Consider the following 13635-nt stretch of genomic DNA (forward strand, 5'->3'; position numbering starts at 1 on the left):
ATCCTGGTTAGCTCCAGCCAGCAGCAGTTACCTGAAAACAGGGTGACAACAAACCCTGAGTATACTAATACTCAGCAAGACTTACCCGACTTTGGGTATACTTAGCCCATTACCTAGACATGCAAAGCTTTTTGGCATCTGGAGTTCTTTTGCTGAAAGGCTGCTAGGAGTGAATCCTTACTTTCAATATTTTAGCTCCATTTAGTATACCAAGTATTAACTAAATTCGCCTAATCATCTAGAGCACACATGGTGGAACAGATTATCTTTCAGAACTCACAAACCAGTCTTTTTCCATTTCGTTTTCAATTCACTTTCTTACTACGATGTGACGCAGTGACCAAGGTTCTCTTATCCGAGAGAGACGGCGAATCGATCCGATTTAACCTTGCAAGGTGGACCTAACTCACACGACACATGTAAGCCCCGTCGGGCCATGCGCGTCAACTGTTTCCACATTACCACGGCATCTGAACTACGCCTGCTAAAACCCAGGTGATGGGCCCCTCGCAGTGAACTCCCGGAGAACCCGGAGGCGGCATCCTATCCAACACCCGCCAACTCCCACGCCCAGCGTAGCATGACGGAATTCAAATCACCGCTGTAACGTGGTACACAGCTTACCGGTTTCGACTACCTCCTACTTCCGGTATGTGGTTAGTACTGTTCAAACTCGGTCATCAGGGCCAACAACGGTACGGTCCTCAATCGACACAGGCGGGAGTTCATTTTCTCATCTATTCCAACTCATTCCCGCCCGGTCTCCAATTCTTTTTACTCCTCAACGCAATTCCAAGCCAAAGTTAAGGTATCAAGATCCTAAACTCGCGAGTGACAGCAATCACTCGACTTCTACCGAAATCCTATTTAGCAAAGCACTTCTATCGACACCTGCATACTAGTATAGGCCCACGGTACCTAGGAAAAACATGCATACTATGGTTCCATTCAACTCCTAGAACATAAATGCACAATACTTAATTAAACATTGAATAATTTAAATTATGGTTATGCTCCGGGGCTTGCCTGGGTTTGACACAAGTCAGTTAGTTAGCTTGTAGTCTTGCACCAGCTTGACATCATCCCAGTCCAAGCATGCACTCCAGTCGGTCCTTCCGTCTTCTGGATTGGTCCACCCGTGCACCATCTTTTGGCTCGGCTTCAACATTGCCCTCCGGTTCCACATGTCGCACATTTAGCGTACCTAAATGATATGCAACGATGCAAATGCAATGCAATTAAAGGAAAGACATGACTGGGCAATCATTTATCGAGTAACACAACAAACAAACTCAAAAGGCAAAAGATTTGGTGCTGCAACATAAGAGTTCATTCAAGTATTTTAGCCTGAAGTGTTTCCTACAAGAAGTGTGATTAACTTGATTAGGAAGACTAAGTATAAACCTAGACCAAAAAGAAGTAAGCTCTGGACTTTATTTACTAACCAGCAAACACAAGCAAAGTACATAAAAACAAGCAACAAACTGGTTCTAGCATGGTTAGCATGATTACCCAGGAAACAAGAATTATCTACTGAAATTAACATGTAGGAAAAATCACCTCTTAGCAACACACAAGAGAACAACTATATCTAGGAACCAAACAAGGGCGACAACTTGACATGCAGCAAGGATCTGATAGCACAAATTAATTAGCATGATAAGATACTGATAAAGAGTGTAAAAACAATTTACCAACATTTATTGCTAACATAAAGCATTTATTTTAGCCTAAACAAGACCAACTGAACAAAAACAGATTTACACACATGCGCATATCTTTTGGACATGAAATTTTTACAGTGAACTAAGCATGACAAGAGTACACTACTGCATAAATTTCATAATTTTTCGACTTCCAAAACTGTAGATATTAAAAAGACAAGCGTAAACAAGCATTATTCATGATTAAATCAAAACATCACAGAAATATTAAACAACCAGCATTTTAAATATTTTTCCTAAGTTATTCATGTCAAAACAAAGCTATCCCAACTGGTTTTACCTTTTTACCATTTTTCTACTATTTACTATGCATTTTCAAAGCTTACAACCACTTAAACTAACATTTAAACTAGAGCAAAAACTATTTAGAAACTGAAGATCAACCTGCAAGCAAAGTTGTAGATCTTAGAACAAGGAATCCAACAAATTTTAGTTTGTATTTTTCTGATTTTTCTACAATTTTCTATGATTTTTCAAAGTTTCAGCCAATTATTACAAAACAACCCTTCGCAGCACTATTCATATGAGTCACAGACTTCGCAGAAAACCCCCTAGACTTGTTCCAATTCTTGTGTGGAGCCCCTGGTCGCGATTTTTGGAACAGAGAGGCTCGGGGAGCTTGGTACCAGCGAGAGGAGGCCATCCCGGCGGCCGGGGAGGGGTTGGGGAGCATGAGGGACACGAGAGCTACCTCTGGGTGGTCTCGGTTGATGCCGAAGTGGTCGGAGGAGGGCCGGCGACGGGAGCAGGCGGCCGGCGGCGGCGGTGAGCGGCGACGGCGAGGTTCCGGCGGCCGATTCGAGGCGGGCTCGGGCCTGGGAGTACCAGCGCGTCGGGGCAAATCCGTTTGGGGGCTCGGTGCAGCTACAGGCCTGCCGCAGGCGGCCGACGGCGCGCGGCATGGCCCAGCCATGGCAGCCGCGGCGGCGCTGCGCCTCCCCGCACGCGCGAGCAAGGGAGCAGGGGCAGGAAGGTCGGCAGGGCAGGAGGGAGTCGCGGGGTGGCTCACACGGGTGCTTGGCTTGCTGTTAGCTCACACGGGCGCTTGGTTTGCGATGGGAGCAGGCAAGTGCTAGTTTGCTTCTGGTGAAGAAACAGCAACGGGAGAGAAAAGAGCTGGCCAGCACGTGGAGACTTCTGGAGAGATGGGCAGGGGAGGAGAGAGAGTAGAGAGAAAATGATTCAACGAAACTTAGCTCGATTTTGACCGTCCAAAACTCAAAACTTCATATAGAAACTCGAAAATTTCCAAGAATGAAAGTTGTTCAAAATTTGATTTCCTCCAACTTTTATTTTAGGCAAAACTTCATTTGAAAATCAAATAATGGTTTAAAATTTGAAATGTTAAAACCAAAGCATTAATGTCCTATTCACAGCTAAATTAAAAGTTTTCTTCAAATTTTGTGCTGAAACTTGAAAAACCATAAACACGAAAGTTTTTCACCACTCCAAACTCTACAAGTTTGTTTTAGGCAAAAGTCTATTTGAGCAAGAATTTTAAAAGTTATTTTTAAAACATGTTTCATTGAATTTGAAAACTAGTTATCATTTCATGTGTTAACAACTAGCAAAAATATAATTAAAAGATTTTTATGCATGCAAGGTTAGTGCTAACAACGATATCAAATACACGATTAATCATAACTAAAGGTGATTAACACCTGGGGTGTTACAGGCCCACTGCCCCGGACCCTACCCCACCCAAGCCGCGGAGGGCCACCAGGAGGCTAGGGTTGGGCGGCGCTGCACTGGACACGTTCGCGGCCGTCCTCCGCAGGCTCGACCATGTCGAGATCCTCATGGGGCCTGCGCAGGTGTACCGCTCCTGGCGTCGCGCCGTGCGCAACGACCCCAAGCTCCTCAGCGAACAGTGAGAATGCAATCCCACACCCCTGCCTCCCAGTTCTAGGATTTTAAAGTTCTGTTCTGATTTTCCTTTGTTGCGACTATACAACATCTACTTTCCTCTGCCTGTCAGCTTTTAGGTGAAATGTCTCAAATGTAACCGATGCTTATGGCTTGCTTTGTTACTTGTTTTGAACAATTCATTTTCTACTAATTGAAATTCTGTAGGAGCAGAAGTGGATCATAGCTGTTGTTTATGGTGCCTGTATATGCCTTTGAATCTGTAAGTACAAGCTCCGCTTGTTCATATGTCTATTTGAGGTAGCGACATGCTACTAGTACTAGGTTTGTACTCAACAGTAAACTATTTTGACAAAAGGCGAAGTGTAATTTTACTGCTTCTCGAGCAAACTATGCTGGTAGAGTTGCTGATTATCTTGGCATGATAAACTGAACTTTCTTATCCTGCATTTCTATACTATAAAATCGAACATTTCTTTCAGTATGAGCATCTCTAAATCTGTCACTTATGTCTGCAAAGTTGTGCTCTGTAGTTAGCTTTGTATTGAACTAATCTGTTTAGTATAATACCAAAACATATATCACATAGGGATGAACCTGAAGTTTACTGACAGATGTTTCAACTAATTTTGTAGTCATACAAATTGTATGTCTTGCTATTACTTATGCACTCTTATGAATAGGTATATGTGAAACTTCTGTGCACTAGTTCATCACATGGCAGTTCATTTTCTGGAATGATATAAAAAGGAGCCGTTCACAATGGAGTAGCAGTTCACAATGGAGTTAGCAGTTCAAAATGCAACAGAGTTGGTGCAAAGAGTATCATGCAAGGTTACTTTTTACAATGACTATCCTCATCTTTAATTGTTTATGGGAAATACTAGCAGGGTTTCTACCCTTTCTCTCCCCTAATGACTGATGGCAGTTGGTGCCATAATTTGGCTACCCCAAGACAAATATGCAACACTATATTCAATTGTCTCACTCGTTATCATTACAGAAAGTGCTCACTGCTCTCATCTCAATATTTTTACACATCTCCATATACTTTATTATGTGTTCACTGTTTTATGTTTAACATTTAGGCAGTAACACATCTCTATATACTTATTGCAAGTTTATTTCAAATTGAGGAAGCTGAACTAAGCATTATGAATCTGTATGCTGATTCCTAATGATATATATCAAGAAGGCGTAATTGTAAGGTAATTATTTCTTCCTTTTCACCTGCATGCTTCCACCTAATATATTGTTCCATTTTCACCAATCTAATAATTTGTTTTTATGGCTTAGAGAGACATGATGGGTGCAACTTGGAGTAGCATGTGAGCTCATATGCATTGCTGAATAATCTTTTTACGTTTGTGTTAAGTAGATCAAGTCTTGTTAGATTGATTCAATAGTTTTCAACTGAGTTGATTGTAACTTGCTACTGGAATATCTATGAATATTTCTGCTCATTAAAATTATTGCATATCAGCAGCAATGTATTTGTTTTCTGTACCATATGTTGTTCATGTAATATTATTGGAAGAATAATGGTATGTTGCCGGTCACTACCTTGATCAATGGAACTTGATATGGACCGGATGTTTGATGGATGCAATTTGAATTACCTATGGATCCAACAATATTATTATCAGTAGTACTTTGATAAGCCACCAAAGTAGTCAAGGACAAAATATTCATTTGTCATAAAGAAAATTATACAAAACTCATCAACAACCTAATCCGCTTGTTTGCCGATGACCAGCTTTGTTTATTGACCTTTGCCATCCATTCATTCTTAGTGAAGTTAATGGTATTCATTATAAAGCTAAGGTATATATTATATAATCTGCCCTCTGCATGGCAACTTGATGGCATGTACATTAATTACAAAGAAATTTTTCTGTTTGGACTAGAAAGTACTGGCATATGTAGGCCGCCATATTCCGTGGCAGCAACAATGACAACTCGGAGAGAAATGTCGTATCAGTGCCAAACTGCCACGTAATGGCGTAAGCTGCATGCATCAAATTGTTTAAGATTATAAGGGGCAAGCAACGGCTGTGAATTATGAGACACAACTCCCCCTTTGTATAGTACAACCAACCTACCAGTACAAAACGTTGACCTTACGACGGTGGGGACAGGATGGAAGAAAAAGGTAGTGGCAAAAACCAACAGCACACATTGCCACATGGCACAAGTACAGCAAAAAGAACCTACGGTCCAGAGGCTTTACAAAAAAAATGTCCTTACTGTAGCTTTGAAGTGTTATACTCTCTTTTCTGGCAGATTGTGGTGGAAGATAATCCACACATTCTTGCACTATAATTTTCTGCAATAATTTATTGCTTTAAGGAAGAAAATAAAGGTACTTCCGCACAAGATCTTTTGAGTCCTGCTGCCCAATGATACTCTGATGTGGACATTCCCGTAGACTTTGGACTCCTAGACCTAGCAGCTAGCTATTAGCTCTATGCATATGCTACGTAGCTAGCTATTAGCAGATAATAATAATAATAATAATAATAATAATAATGACAATAATAATAATGATAATAATAATAATAATGATAATAATAATAATAATGATAATAATAATAATAATAATAATAATAATAATAATAATAATAATAATAATAATAATAATAATAATAATAATAATGATGATGATGATGAATGCGCGCGCGTGCATGCGTTTCTTCATTCCTTGTCTCTGGTCTCAATATATATCGGCTCGGCACGGCGGCGTCGCACCGGGCATCGCGAGACCGCCGCACCGGCGCCGTACGCGCGCGGTGGTTACGTTCCGACAAGTTCGCGCGTGCCGATAGATTATGTATTCTACCAAATGGGCCGGCCGGCCGGTTAGTAGTTGAATTTTACCATGCGGCATCAAAGGGATCGGAGGCGCGGCGCGGCTGATGAGCCTTTAATTTTGAGCACGAGGCGGCCGGCCGATCATCGGAGACGCACGCATGCAATGCAATGCAATGCCTTTTATTGAATTCCTGGCGCAATGCAAGCAAGCAGGCGTTGAATTTGAAATGGATGACAAGTCACTTGTGTCATTTTGTCAGCTGTTGGGAAAAAGTCTCAAGATACTACTACTTGCATTGGGCGCTCCAATTCCTCCTGTTGCTTTGATTTGACTAGGTCACAACTCAGAAGGAGAGAGCTGAATCCATCCAGACCAGCGCCAGCCTTATAAAAACCTACAATGGGTGTGTTTAGATACCAAAAAACCTCCCACAAAATCCAAACTTTCCATCACATCAAAATCACATCAAAACATTAAATATAACAAATAACTCATACATTGAGTACATTAATGTAGGTAATAAAAAAAACTAATTGCATAGTTTTGATGTACGTTGCGAGACGAATCTTTTGAGGCTAGTTAGATCATGGTAGGACAATATTTACCATAAACAAACGAAAAGTGCTACAATATGCTACAGTATCCGATGTGACTTTTTCTCCCACATTTTTCCAGGGATCTAAACACAGCCAATAAATAAAAGCAGATCGACGAACGACGACTTGCGCTGCTAGCTGCACGCCCTGTCCTTTTCCTCGTGCGGGGCGTGACATTCTGCATCTCCATCAATATCATCATCAGCCGTGACACCAGACCCAGGAGCTGCTGCTGTAATCCCTATGACTTTCTGGATCAAGGGTAGGGTTGGTTGGGCCCGTTGCAGGGGGGCTCTGCCCTGCCCTGCCCTGCCCTGCTTTTGCTGATTACAGTACATGGTTGATTCCTTTGGGATTGGAGCCTGCAATAATAATCTTAATTAATCTATTGGAACCTTCCCTTCCGTTGCATTGCAAGGAGGCAGCGTCATCCTTGGCTTCCAAGCACTCCTCCGCTCCCCCGGCCGGCCGCGTTTGCTCGTCGCCGAAAACGGCCTCGCATCCCGGCTCCGCCTGGGCCCCACTGCATATTTTTCTTCTAGTACTCTAAGGCTGGGGCCCACTTGCGAGGCCGGTTCGTAGGTGGGTAGCCCCACTTGGTTGGACCACTGCCCAAACCGCCTCCCTCTACATCCGACTCAACCCAGTCACACAAATCAGCTCATAAATAAATATATACTAATGTGCTTATATACAACGAGACTAATAAGAGATGCCACCTTTTTTTTGAGCAACTTTAAAAAGGCGCATGCATATAGTGGTTGCAATTCGCTGTAGCCAGAAAAGAGTTGACACATATTATGAGAAAACCGTCCCGCAAAACAAGCCGCGCAGTTTATTGCGGGGAAATCTGTGAAAAGTGTCGGCGCCACGTCTAAGATGGACAAATTGGCGTTACCCTCCTCTTGCAAATCGCAACGCTCAAATTAAAAGATGCCACTAAGATTGTAGTATGATTAGTTACATTAAAAGATGCCATTTTTTCCAATCAACATCTAGAAAAGGGGTGGGAAGTTTCCGCCGTTCTCTCTAGGAAGAAAGGAGATGACCCAGTTTATGCGGAGATTTGAACGGGTGAGCCCGAAAACCTTGCGGTCTCTATGGTCATTAAAGAAAAACCGACGAAAGATGCCAGTTATTAGCGCATTTCAAAATGGACAAAAGCAAGCCTACCTACTCGGTGTTACCCTCCTCCTGCAACTGCAATGTTAAAATTGATGAAAGATGCCACTAAGATTATAGTATGATTATTGAAGATGCCATTGTTTTCCATGCAACCTCTAGAAAAGAGTGGGAAGTTTCTGCCGTTCTCTTCCGGTAAGAAAAAGCTGATCCAGTTGTTGCGGAGATTTGAATAACTGAACCGGAAAACCTTACGGCCGCTCCGGTCATTAAAGAAAAACCGGCGAAAGATGCCAGTTACTGCATTTCAAAATAGACAAAAGAAAGCCTATGTAGTGGGCGTTACCCGCAACTTCGATATTGATGAAAGATATGTCACTAAGATTGTAGGGTGATTATGTACATTGAAATATGTTTTTTTCCCTCACCAACCTGTAGAAAAGGGTGGGAAGTTTATGCTGTTCTTTTTAGGCAAAAAAGAGCTAACCCAGTTTATGCGCAGATCTGAACAGCTCAACCTAAAAATCTTACAGTCGTTCCGATCAGTATAGAAAAACCAGCTAAAAATGCCGGTTACCGCGTCTCAAAATGGACAACAGCAAGCCCATCAAGTCCGCTCCTCTTCCAAACCAAAACGTTCGGATTGAACATTGAAATGGGCAGGAACATTCCACGTCGACGCATCAGACAAGAACAGGGGGTAAAATGTAGTACATGAAACGCGGGGCGAGTGTACACGCTTCAAACGAGCAAGGCTGACACGGATGTGTAGAGTAATGGCCAGTACTCTCCAAGGCATTTTCCATGTTTACTTTCTAAATAAGGTAAACTGGTGCCCCAACCCACGGTGATGGCAACCAGGCACACTACTAGTCTACTACCCCATATAGCTAGCCAATCCAGGGCACGTTGGAGTGTGGTGGGCGCCGCGTGCGTGCTGCGTGCCCAGGAATCTTTCTTTCGCGATCGCGAACAGCTAGCAAGGCACACCCGGCCCGGATCCCGGCCAGGTCCCGGGCTCGCCGCCGCCACCGCACCAGGGCCCCGCCGCTCCCGCCGGCCACGGAAAGGACGCGACCGTTTCTTGGGCGCCTCTGCTCCGTCGCTTTATTTTAGCCCTACCTTTAACCTTCTGCTGACGAAAGATTAAAAAGAAGAAAAAAAGGGTCTTTCTGTTTCTGTGGGCCGGCTTGCTTATCTAGCTATCTACAGGAGGCTACTGTTTGTTTCTCACCAGTGGATTACATCGGTCATGCACAAATATATATACTATAATATATGAAATGAAATTGTGTATACTACGAGGTTCCACTTGAGCATTACTACTCCCTCCGTTCCAAATTATAAGTCATTCTAAAAATTTTGGAGAGTCAAACCATCTCAAAGTTTGACCAAAATTATAGAGAGAAACACAAAAATTTATGACATCAAATAGGTATACTATGAAAATATAGCTAACAAAGAATCTAATGATACTTAATTAGTATAATAAATATTATTATTCTGTTATATAAATTTGGTCAAACTTGAAAAACTTTGACTCTCCAAGATTCTTGGAATGACTTATAATTTGGAACGGAGGGAGTACAAGATTAGTTGCACTACATCAGGCAGCATTTCTGTGGCCAATCAGTAGTACAGTCTGTCTGTTGTTCACTGACATTATTATATTCTTTTTTTTGCGAGGGCATTATTATATTCATGAAGCATTGCCTGCTGCTCCCATCTATGACATGCATCATCCTCTGAAAAAAATAAAAAAAAAAGAGGAACGATGATGGATATCCGGTCAAGATAAGCAAAGGACGGTGCAGCAGTCTTTACAAACCCGGGCCGTAGGTAGGAAGGCTTTTCCATGCGCCATATATTCCCTCTGTTCCTGCGCTTCGGGATCAAGCAAATTAATCTATCTATCCGACGATACATCGTGGCAAACCACAGAAAGATAGTAGAGAAGAGTTTTTTAAAGGGCTGGCTTTCGATTTGGAGTAAAACATTAAATTCCGCGGAATCTTCCTTGCAGTTTTCAAATCACATATTGCCAATATTCTATATATAGGCCGTGTTTGGTTGCCTCCTGTAAAATTTTTGAAAAGTCATCTTTTTACATTTGAAGTACTAAACATAGACTAATCACAAAAATAATTACAGAACTCATCTGTAAATCACGAGACGAATCTAATGAGACTAATTAATCCGCCATTAGAGGTTATTTACTGTAGCATTACTGTAGTAATTTAGCATCTAATTACAGTCTAATTAGGTTCATTAGATTCGTCTCGCCATTTACAGACAGCAGTCGCAATGCGTTTTTTATTTCGTCTAGATTTAGGTCTCCATGCAGGTGCCGGAATTTTTTTTTGGAATTTGGAATTTTGTAACTTGAAAACTTGGGCTCCAATTTATGTGTCAGACACTTTTTTTAATGGCTATGGCAGTGGGAGGTAGGTACATTGTTGCTGTCCAAGAATGACAAGGAAGACTTTCTCAAACCGATAATGTGGTGACCGGTGATAGGGACTCCATGGCCCACCATCATCCACAGATCCCATCTTGCTCTTGCACCTCCAGTACTAGTTAGGCCCTATTTGTTTCCAAACTTTTTTCATAAATCCCTATCACATAAAAAAGAATCTTACTATTTTATAGTATTAAATAAAATCTATTTATAAATGTTTTTTGACAGCTGAGTGCTTTTTCGCGAGACGAATCTAATGAGCCTAATTAATTCATAATTTGCTACAGTGATGCTACAGTAACTATTCGCTAATCGTAGATTAAGATACCTCATTAGATTCGTCTCGCAGTTTAGCCCCAGGGTTCTGCAGTTAGTTTTATAATTAACATTTATTTAATACTTCTAAATACTAAAAAGTCCCTGGGACTTTTTTTAAGTCCATGGATCCAAAACACCCCCTTATTATTGTTAGGGATTGATCTACTCCATTTGTAAAGGTGGTCGAGCAGGCTATGATTATCACAAAGACCAGTTCATCGACCATATATACACTAGTTTTGTATTTGAAAGAAATTTCTAGGTTGCATGCATGCTGCAGAACGGAAAAATTCAATATTGATTAATTCAGATACAAATTAAAAACATGCCTAATATAAAGACGATGACAAATTCTTTCTTTTACTGGCCGAAATATGAATATTTATTTTCAGTTAGTTCTAGCTAGAGAAGCTATAGCGGCTCGTCGATATGACTGAAGAAATTTCAAGGTCATTTCCTGTTCCAAACTGTCTACTAAATGCTTACTCATCATGAGTCATGACATATATTATTATCAGCAAAATTCTGATGATCCAGTCTCTAGCATGCACTTCAATCCGCGTAGGTTCTGACTGGAACTGATGTCAAATTAAGGAGCGAAGCACACCACATGCATGCTGCCAATCTGTCATGAGTGACGCATATTACAAGAATTTCGCTGCGTCACACAACAGAACAATCTAATCTCCTTAGCGCTAACTGCTGCATCTGATATTATGAGATAAGAATAATGTGCAAGTTCATGGATGCCGTTTCCCTCACAAGATTTGGTCTTTGCATAATTAAAAAAAACTTTGTTGGGTGTTTGCATTTGTTCTGTTCAGCTAGCTTGTCAACCAACCAATCAATCAGCAGTATTTTTCTCTCGTACCAAATCAGCATCAGCCACCAGTCAGCTAGCAGTACTTTTCTCTAACAATAAATCAGCACTAGCTACCAGCCACAGCCAGCCGAACAGAGGTGTGCCATAAACTAAGAAGACTTGGACGCCTAGCTAGCTTGTGGTTGATCCATGAACTAATCTCACGCAATAAAAATATAAGGCTTATATATTTCTGGATTCATATTGAAGTAGTGTCATGACATATGTCCTGGTGATAATGTATACTAAGTATATTTAAGACCCTAGGGTGGTATATATATATATATATATATATATATATATATATATATATATATATATATATATATATATATATATATGTATATGTATATATATATATATGTATATATATATATATATATATGTATATATATATATATATGTATATATATATATATATGTATATATATATATATATGTATATATATATATGAACGACATCGATCTCTCTTGGTACCTTCCCGGCTAAGCATTAAGTAGCTTCATGTATAATACTACTTATAATAAATTAAAGCATTACAACTAGAGTAGTGCCCCTAGTTATTATGTCGTGGAAATTTCATTGCAGTGCAAGTCAATTATATATATATATATATTACCTTGTATTCTCCGTATATATTTATATTCCCATTAATTGTTGCGCACGAGATTGCTATCTCTTAGAAACAGATAACTAGAAAGGCGCGCATACTATAAACAGAAATTGTAAGATATATATACGCGCGCGGAATCATAATAAACAGATAACCGCGCGCAGCTTAATTGTAATGAATTTCTATATTTTTTTCACTTGTTGGCCGGGGCAGTACTGTAGTGTCGATGATAGGAGACAAGGAGGCTAGCTTAGTAGCTTGGGGGAGAAAAGGATGTGGACTTTGGACATGAGCACATATGGCTGATGAGCGATTAGACATGAGCACGCAGAAGGGATAAAATCCAAGCCCAAAATTTCCAGGCTTGTGGTTTGGCCACATGTGGCCTCTGCCGCAAACCAGCTACACGTTAAAAACCTCGCTGTTATTGGTATCTTTCAGAGGACTGATCATCGATCGATGACGGCATCAGCTAGGCAGTGGCGGAGCAGGGGGTGCACGGGGTGCTCAAACCCCCCCCCCCCCCCCCCCCCTCTACGAAAGCCCCCTACAAATTTTGTGGAGGAAGAAGAAGGAAAGAGAAAATTTTGAGAAGGAGGAAGAAGAAGGAATGAGAGGAGAGAGGAGAAAGAAGGAAAGGAAAACCCCCTAGCTTTGGATCCTGGCTCCGCCGCTGCAGCTAGGGGATTGGAGAAAATCAGTAAAAAACGTAACCCAAATAAATAAAAATCTCGGTTAGCTGAATCATCGCCAGCGCACAAAAATAGCAACTGCCGCATGCATTCGTCGTCGAGCTAGAATATTAGCTAGTTGAGATGCAGTGACGACGCGATTTATTTGGCCAGTCATTGCAGTGAGAGGCGATTGATTATATTTGCTTGGTGTTGAATTTTTCTCGTCGGAAAGATAAGCACAAATAAACCCTGTGAAATTCAACTCCGGACAGGCAAAACTCTTTAGAAAACTAGTTCTCTACCGATCTGGCCGTGTACCTTAATTACCTGCAGGCCGCGCGCCATTTGAATATTTTTGTGAACAATTAAGGCACTTTCAAATTAACTTGCCGGGATTAGGATCTATCCAACCTAGTAGCGCTGATGCGAGGAATGTCAAACTTAAAAATTAGAGGAAAAATTATATAGATTAATTAGGAGTAATTAATTAATTAGTACTAGCATTAGGACAGCCAGGATTTACCCTGCCTAATTACACGCGGCTGCTGTAAGAACTAGCTAGTAGTAGTAGGCCCCGTTTGGATGACAC

At 41.1% G+C, this 13635-nt stretch overlaps 1 long non-coding RNA gene across 2 annotated transcripts; it reads left to right on the forward strand.

The window, feature by feature from the left end:
• The first annotated feature begins 3893 nt into the window (after nucleotides 1-3893).
• Nucleotides 3894-5096, forward strand: LOC120662202. 2 transcript variants are annotated; one of them, XR_005670205.1, is made up of 3 exons: nucleotides 3894-4424; nucleotides 4679-4798; nucleotides 4887-5096. It is a non-coding gene; the product is annotated as an uncharacterized LOC120662202 (long non-coding RNA). The 2 variants fall into 2 exon arrangements; XR_005670204.1 differs by having other exon boundaries at nucleotides 4711-5096.
• Nucleotides 5097-13635: the final 8539 nt, after the last annotated feature.

Source organism: Panicum virgatum, chromosome 2N (assembly GCF_016808335.1).
Source record: "Panicum virgatum strain AP13 chromosome 2N, P.virgatum_v5, whole genome shotgun sequence".
NCBI lineage: Eukaryota > Viridiplantae > Streptophyta > Magnoliopsida > Poales > Poaceae > Panicum > Panicum virgatum.